The sequence below is a fragment of the Silene latifolia genome, chromosome Y, assembly GCF_048544455.1.
Source record: "Silene latifolia isolate original U9 population chromosome Y, ASM4854445v1, whole genome shotgun sequence".
NCBI classification, from domain to species: Eukaryota; Viridiplantae; Streptophyta; class Magnoliopsida; order Caryophyllales; family Caryophyllaceae; genus Silene; species Silene latifolia.
The window spans coordinates 445358990-445367154 of record NC_133538.1 but is presented as its reverse complement, the minus strand read 5'-3'; positions in this window follow the sequence as shown (position 1 = coordinate 445367154).

Sequence of the window (8165 nt, the reverse complement as noted above, 5' to 3'; positions counted from 1 at the left end):
CCAAAGGTGGGCCCACAAATAACGAACTTATAACAAAATTTTGAAAATTGAGCTGGAGGGAAGCTGGGGAAGAGGCGCAGCAAGAGCTGTGACTCTTGGAAGTGGCACAACGCCTTCTGCGTCCTTTCCTGGGTTCGTTCCTGTCTGAGTAAAAACTCGACAGAACCCGTGTTTTATTCATTATAACAAAACACAAAATATCTCTAAACTCTCTCAAATTCCAAGGATATTCTGCCAAAATTTGATCAAATCATTCCATTAATCATGACTAATAGAGGTATATGTCTCATTCTTGCTTTAATATCCGTATTTTGCTTGAATTGAATCGAAACAATTAGGGTTTTCGACCCAATTACTTCGAAAATTTGGGGCTTTTCCCCCAAATGGATTTGCCCTGTGAAATTGACATTAGAAATGGATAATTGGTAATGTTAGGAACACAACCATGTATTCTTTTTGAGTTTTCGTTGAGTATTGAGCATTTGAGTGAAATTAAGACGGTTTCTCAGCTGTTTCGAAAATCGTTTCGAAAACGACCTTAAGATTGCCCATTTTTGATGAAATTTGGTGTTTGGAATCCTTGGATGATGGGTAAACTTCCTAACATTTCGGATTTTTGATTTGTGACGACTTTTTCAGGACACTTTCTAGGGGATAATCGCCATTATAGCGAAATACTGCCAAAATTTCGACTCAAACCCATAACTAGGCTCGAGTTTAGACTTGTCTTGACCCAATTTACCACATGAACGGCCGCGTCTTGAAAGAAACGGCCAAAGATAGTGAGAAAAGGCCATTTTCGAGGCTTGAAAGGCTTGAAATCACCCTTACCGAGGATCGTCGTCATTTGACGCGGCCTAATCTACTCCAATTTTGTAGGTGACATGGCTTCTACGTCGGGGAAGGCTCCCATGGACGTGGACACCGACTTCGACCCTTCTGTTGCTTTTGAGGAGGTGTTCGAGGAGGTCGCTGAGGAGATCCCAAGGCGGGCCAATGTCGGACGAGGTGGTCGTCAGCTTGCGGGGGCACCTGAGTGGGCTGAGAAATGGGATGATTGACATCTCATTTGGGCAGCGGAGAGTCACCTGTCTTACAGGATGAATAGGATTTTGGTAGGCTTCAGACTTGTCATTTCGTTGCTAATTTCCTCGTTTATTCACCGATAATTTCATTTCTTATCCGCTTTGTGCTAAAGATAGCATTTTCTTGAATCGATACAGGTGGCCGGGAACTTGAGGTCCTTCTCTGGTTATACGACGATGATGGAGGCCTACGGAGCTTTGACGGAGGAGGAGAGGGCCATCATCGAGCTAGGAGCCTTCGACGCCTTGGTGGGAGCGTGGAGGGCGATCAAGGAAAGGAAGCTTCGGGCTAACCTTTGCCTTATTCGAGCCTTCCTTGATCGGTACTGGGATAAGACCTCGACCTTTCACATGCCTTTTGGGGAGGGAGTCACGTTGGAGGACTACGGCATGATCTCGGTGTGCCGTGTGGGGAGGAGGCTGTGGTGTGGCCGTTGACGGCCATGGGGGTGGACTCGGATGAGGCCAGGAGGCTGATCGGCTGGAACCTGGCAGAGGGTGCTGCCGCGGTTCCCGGGTTAGTGCCGAGTACCTACGTCAGGGACTACTTATGTGGCTCTGGTGGTTCTTATCTTCGCTCTACCTCAGAGACAAGGGGGAGAGGCTGTCAACGAAGCTTCTCCCATTCCTTTCTGACCTGAGTGACCTAGGCCGTTGGGACTTGGTTACTCCTGGCTTTGCGGTCCTCACTCGCTACATGAGGGCCATGGTCCATCCTGAGCTGCTGGAGAAGGGGAGTTTTCCTGCTACTGTCGGTCCGGGACTGCTGTTGGAGGTATGAACCTTCATTTCGTATCATGAAAGATCATTACGTCTTCTTTGCTATTGAATTGTGAAAGATCATTATCGATTGTCTTATTTTGCAGGCGTGGGTGTACTCCTACTTTCTGGGCTTCGCGCCCAAGAGGACGGAGCCTGAGCCAAGGGCTTACCCAGTTGTGAGGGACTGGGTGGTGTGTCGTAGGAAGAGCCAGCGCTCTTCTTACGATGTTTGTCGATGGGGCGTGAACGCTGTGAAGCTGAGTGACGTAAGTATTTTCAATCATTCTTCCTTTATCGTTGTTTATTGCTTATCGGAAGTGATCATAAGAATGACCCCTTGTTTACTTGCTTCAGTGGGTGCCCAGACCTTGGGTGGACTACGCCGACGCTCCGCCTTTCATGGCTGAGGTCCTTCGACCTATGAGCTCTAGTCGGTTGCTGCTGAGGACGTCCATGGGACAAGTGTGGTACCTGGGGAAGCATTTGACTCGTCAATGCTCTCGGGACGCTTTAACGATTCCCATCGACCCTCCTTGGATGATGTTTAGGGAGCTTTCTGATGCTGAGAGGGAGGCTGACCTGGCGGGTGTTAGTGGTGACGCTCTTCTCCTTCCTGGCGAGGAGTACTGCTTGTTTGTTCGCCAGAGGCTGGCGTACTGGCCGATCGTGGTAAGTATTTCACTTTCCCTCTTTTTAATTGTCTTGATAAACTGACGAATGATCATCGGATAAAGAATTCATTTGAATTTTGAAGGAGATCGAGGTGGCGGGCGTCGAGCCCCCAGCGTACCCTGAGACCCTTAAGTACACTGACGCGACGGGGATGACGACGATCTCCGAGCTCCGCGACTTCGGCGAGGAGGTGACAGATGTTGGCCTGGAGGAGTGGCAGCACTTGTTTAGGCGGGTAAGCCCCCAGCTTCAGGTGTCTTTTGCTATCTTTGTTGCATAAGAATGCATTTGTTCATTTCACTGAAAATCTTTTGTTTACAGGTGGCGCCGTCTTGGCATGTGGCGCTGTGGAGGGTGGGGAACCGGCTGCGGGCTACAACCATCGAGGCACTCGCAGGTGGCCGAGGACGACAGGTATGAACCTCTCATTTTCTTTATTTTGAATTTTGTTGTAATTTCTCGCGTTTTGTTTGAAATGATTGAAATGAGGCATTTATTTATCATTTGCAGAGGGAGCGCGACCTGGAGCGTGAGCTGGCGCAGTCCGAGGAGGAGACAGCTCGCCTGTTGAGGGAGTTGGAGGTTAGGGACTATGAGATTGCTGCTCTCGAGGCGAGGGACGCCGAGCGAGGTGGCGAGCAGGAGTAGCTGTCTTTGTTTTCGTCTCTTTTGTTGTTGACTGTATTGTATATACTTGTACATTTGGACCTCATTTTTGGATTTTTCGGACATGTTTTGGGCGAGAGCCCCCCCAGTTTGATGTACATATAGCATTTTGGTTGTATATATGATGGCCTGAGTGCCTTTGCTGCTAGGTTGTTTGTTTGTTCCTGCAGGTTAGCTTAGAAACAGGTTTAGTAGATGACGGTTTACGCCGTCATGCTGACAAAAATTACATAGAATTGCACGTAAAACACATACTATACATGGCTTAAATTAGCGCGAAATGAGAAATAGACCTAAAAAAACGAAAAATTGCCCAAAAATGAGCGAAAGCGAAAAAATTGCCCAAAAATGACCGGATGGTAGGGAGGGCTACCCCCTAAAAAAAACTTAGAAAGAAATGTGTAAGTTTGAAATGTAATGTGAAACGGGGAGTGAAATGATTCCCCCAAAAAAACAAAATAAAATAAAATGGGTAAGTGTGCCTGTGTGGCGAAAAATGTCGATCTCGTCTCGAGAAGCGAACCCGAAAAGGATTTGGAAACATAAAAATGTTGGTAATTTGACGGAATTACCAAAATAATAACCTATAGGAATAGGAAATTATAGCCAAAATAAATTAGGAAAGATCCAAAGCGGAAAATCACAGAAATCCCTCTGGGGAAGAGGCGCAGAAAGAGCTGCGACCCTTTGAAGAGGTGCAGCAGGTGCTGTGCCATTTCCCCAGTTGGTCAGTTCTGACGGAAATTAGGAAATAGCTTTTAGTATAAATAGAGACGTCGGGGAAGCTTTTATTCACATTGATACCCGTCGTTGTGAGTACCAAAGATAAAATTTATAATCTCGTATTAAGACTAACCTAGGCTAGTGGTAACAGGGTCGAACCACAAGGAGGCAGTTGTAAACTCTAGTTGATTTATGATCAGTCAAAAGTAACAATTATGGGGGTTGGTTTGAATTGATCTATAGCTAATAGTAAATAAAGGCAATAAACTAAATGAAAGATTTAAACAGATAAAAGAAGGGTACTAGGATGGTCGGGTCATTATAGCTTGGCAAAGCAAACTAAGTCGGTCTGAATCAAACACAGGTAAGGCGGGAAATAAAGAGGTCCTCTCGGTCCACTCTTAACAAATAGCATCTCTCGATCTCGCTATAGTTCCCTAATGTCACTAATACTAACTCTCGTCCCGAAAAGTGACTAATGGTCTAAACTATACCTATCTTTCGATCTTAGCACAGTCTAGTCGATTTAATTGACGGTCTAATAACCTCCCCTATCTTTCGATCTAATGGGTCAGTCACAAAAAAGGTATCTAACTGGTCGCATGCATTCGATTTGTTAAATACAAGATTAAGAACAATTAAAACGAAGGATAACCTTACAAGGTCAGTCGATCGACCAACAATGTCAATCGATCGACTGACACGCGGGTTCAGTCCGTGTTCAATCTAATGCCGCCTATGCTACAATTCCCCTACATCCCAGCACTATAGATTTAGCTACTCATGCTAAGGGTAGAAACAATAACATAAACGATAAAACTAGCTACTGAATTCATGCTTAAAACAGGAAAGGAAGCAATTAACATGCAATAATGAAGATGGTTTCGGGAATCTACTAGCAATTCTAATCTATTAGCAAAATAAATGAACTGAAAGTAAACAGGGAGAATACCGAATTGCAGGGGAAAGATTGATTAATAAGAACCGAAATTCCGATGCTCACAATAATCCCAAACCCTAACTATTCGATAAAGAACTTGAATGAAAACTTAATGCTAAAACTTGATGTAAAATTCTGAATAAAAGACTTGATAATAAACTGATGATCTAGGTTACGTTATATAGGAAATATACGTAACATCTTATTCCAAAACCTAAACACAATGGGCTTTGAGTTCCTTGATCTTTTAATTCTCGTCTGAAACAGCGCTGTGGTCGATCGACTAAGCAGGAAAGTCGATCGACCTGGATCAAAGAACAACGGTAACCACGGATCCCGATAGTTGGTCGATCGACTGATGAGTCTAGTCGATCGACTGCTTGAGCTGCTAGTTGACTGCTTTATTCTCGCGGATTCGTCTTTGGGCCTTAGATCGCGCACCAAGCTCGTTCCTTAAGCAATTCCTTTACGTCATTTGCAATGCAGATTACTCGGGGACAGATTTGGCTCGATTTCCCGCTGAATTCTTCACATTTCTGCAATAACGTACAAAAACACGAAAGTAGAGGAAAATAGAGAAATATTGGCATATATTGCACATTTGAGCTCTTGAAATGCGTGTAGAATAAAGTGTGAAACATCATATTTTAGACACGCATCAAATCTCCCCAAACAAAACCTTGCTTTTCCCCAAGCAAGAACTAGACTCGATCTAATGACCTAATGGAACGAGTTCGATCTCAGAGCGAAATGCAAACTGTTAAACCCAAACCAATTTAATTCACAACCAACAATCAATTAGCAATGTGAATCATGCAAGCGAGTTATGTAGTCGTCAAAGACATCTTTGAATCGCCAATTTGTAAAGACTTATCAAATTGGACTCTCGCGGGTCGCTCAAATCACTCAATTAAGCACGGGTGATATATTTGTAAGATAGAAAGAATTAATTTGTAGTGACTCTCACCTAACTACGACCTATGAGGACATGCCAGCAATAAAGTATGAAAATGATCTCTATAACCGTACATATGCATTCCAACCAAACAGATGACCAATGACACATGCCGAGGTATATATGGGATATGTGAGGTATGGGTAAGAAGAGGCAAAACATTTTATGGTAAAGTGGGGGTACAGGTGATCAAGCTAGTACCGGAAACGGAATCAAAGGACAACATCCAACTTCTTGCTCATAGGCAAACAACACGGTGCTATAGCAAGCACAAATCTCACAATCTCCAGATGTAAAAGTAATCAACTAACTCCCCATAAAATAAGAATAAAACATGGGAGCAAAAAATCGCCAAAAGATAAGGATTAAATTATGCGAATTAATTTCTTCCTCGGATCTTGATCGATCGACCAAAAGGAGCGATCGATCGATCGCTTTGAACAAAGATCTGAGAACATTTTTTCTTTTCTTTTTCCGAATCATTTTTCTTCCATCTTTTTTTCTTTTTTGTTTCTTTCTTTACTTTTTTTTTTTCATTCTCCCAACGAAATCTCATAAGAGCCAATGCTACCAAAAACGAGTAACAATCCCAAAAACTAGGCTACTAGCTTGACAAAGGCAGGCTATGTGTAGGATGTAGTAAATAGGACAAAAAGGATATTTTTGGCAGTGTGAAGCTTATGGGTAAAACGAGAAAAGGAAACCTCTACCACATGTGTCAACAAACCACAGACCGAATGCATATAGGTATTAAGTAGATCAAATTCATAATTATGCAAATTAAGGAAACATGTCTCATAAGGAGTACTACTCACATTCCTAAATAAACTGGTCATGAATGTCACCAGTTATAGGCTCTAATAACTCGTAAATATGATGTAGGTTGCCAATTATTAAAGTCAAGTCTCAAGTTCAACAAGATAACTTAACGAAAACTCGTAGACTATGCATATATGATTCTACTAATAACATGTTAATTAAGCAAGGCTCGGGCGAAACAGTGCAAATGCGATATCATCCTTGAAATACTACCGTTCGGACTCGACCTATATGCTAAAATAAACGTGCATTTTATGGGAATTTTTTGAAATTTTTTCAATTTTTTGAAATTTTGTATATATGAAAGAAATGAAATAAACAATGCAAAACAAAAAGTAAACGTGAATGCAAGCAAGTGAATGAAGTGCGACGCAAAACCCTTCCCCAAACCAAATCGCACAATGTCCCCATTGTGCAAAATCATGTAATGAAAGAAAGGAGAAATGGGAATTTGCGATAAAGTAAATAAGCAAGACACAAAGGAAAGATATGGAACTCACAAGACTTTAAGCGCAGCAAAAGGAAACCTCCCCAAACCGGCGTGAGCTAGGAGGTTTGTGAGCTAGCGATGCTACCGATAAAGACCGAAAAGGCAATTGAAAACCACGCATAAGATGAAGGAAACAATTTTGAAACGTAAAAGTTGTGCACAAATTAGACAAATAGAAGAAATAGATAATTCGACGGAAAATAGAGTGGAGTAGAAGACTCCCTTAGGTCCGCATATCGACCAAACACAGCAAGGGAGAGGTCGTAAACGAATATAGTAGCAAGAAGTGGTCGATCGACCAAGAAGGTAAGTCGATCGACCATATGGGCATGAAAAGTAGCTCTGTAAACCTGCAATTGATCGATCGACCAATGGTGCCAGTCGATCGACTGAAAACACTGCTGCAGCGTCTTATTTCTTCGTAATTGCTCAATGATTTGAGCTAACAAGCTCTAGATACCTGCAAAAGCACAATAATACGCGCCCAAAAATTGCGCAAAACCCATGGCAAAGTCTAAAGTGCTTAAAAATCCTAAGCAAAAAGAATAAAAGCGAAGTTTCGCGCACACAAAAGCAATAAAAATGTCTTAACAAAGCAAAAAGAATGAAGTTTATAACGAGCATGATCAACTAGTAGTTGATCAAGAAGGACCACGGTATGGCCCACTTCGTCGGCTTCTGGCTACTAGAGGTAGCCTCAATGGTGCTCATCTTATCGGTTGCACCCTTCTTAGTTTCAACAGTCGGAGAGCTCAGGTGATCACCTTCGTCACCTCCCCAATCAAGGACTCCTCGGAATCGTCGGAATCCAGATCGGCCCATCTCACCTGGGTGGCTCATCTTCCACTTCCTCATCAGTCCCATAGCTTAGGCATCCAAGACCTCCTCTTTGAATGATAGGCTTTGTCGCATGTTGGAGCATCCAACGGCTCTTCCTTCCCAAACCGGCTCTGCGCATTATCTAAAATAGAAGATTCTTCCTCCTTCTTGCTCCCAATCCGGGGCGGAGGGGTTAACACAGCGAAAGAGTAATAGGGACAGTTGATTCGGGAA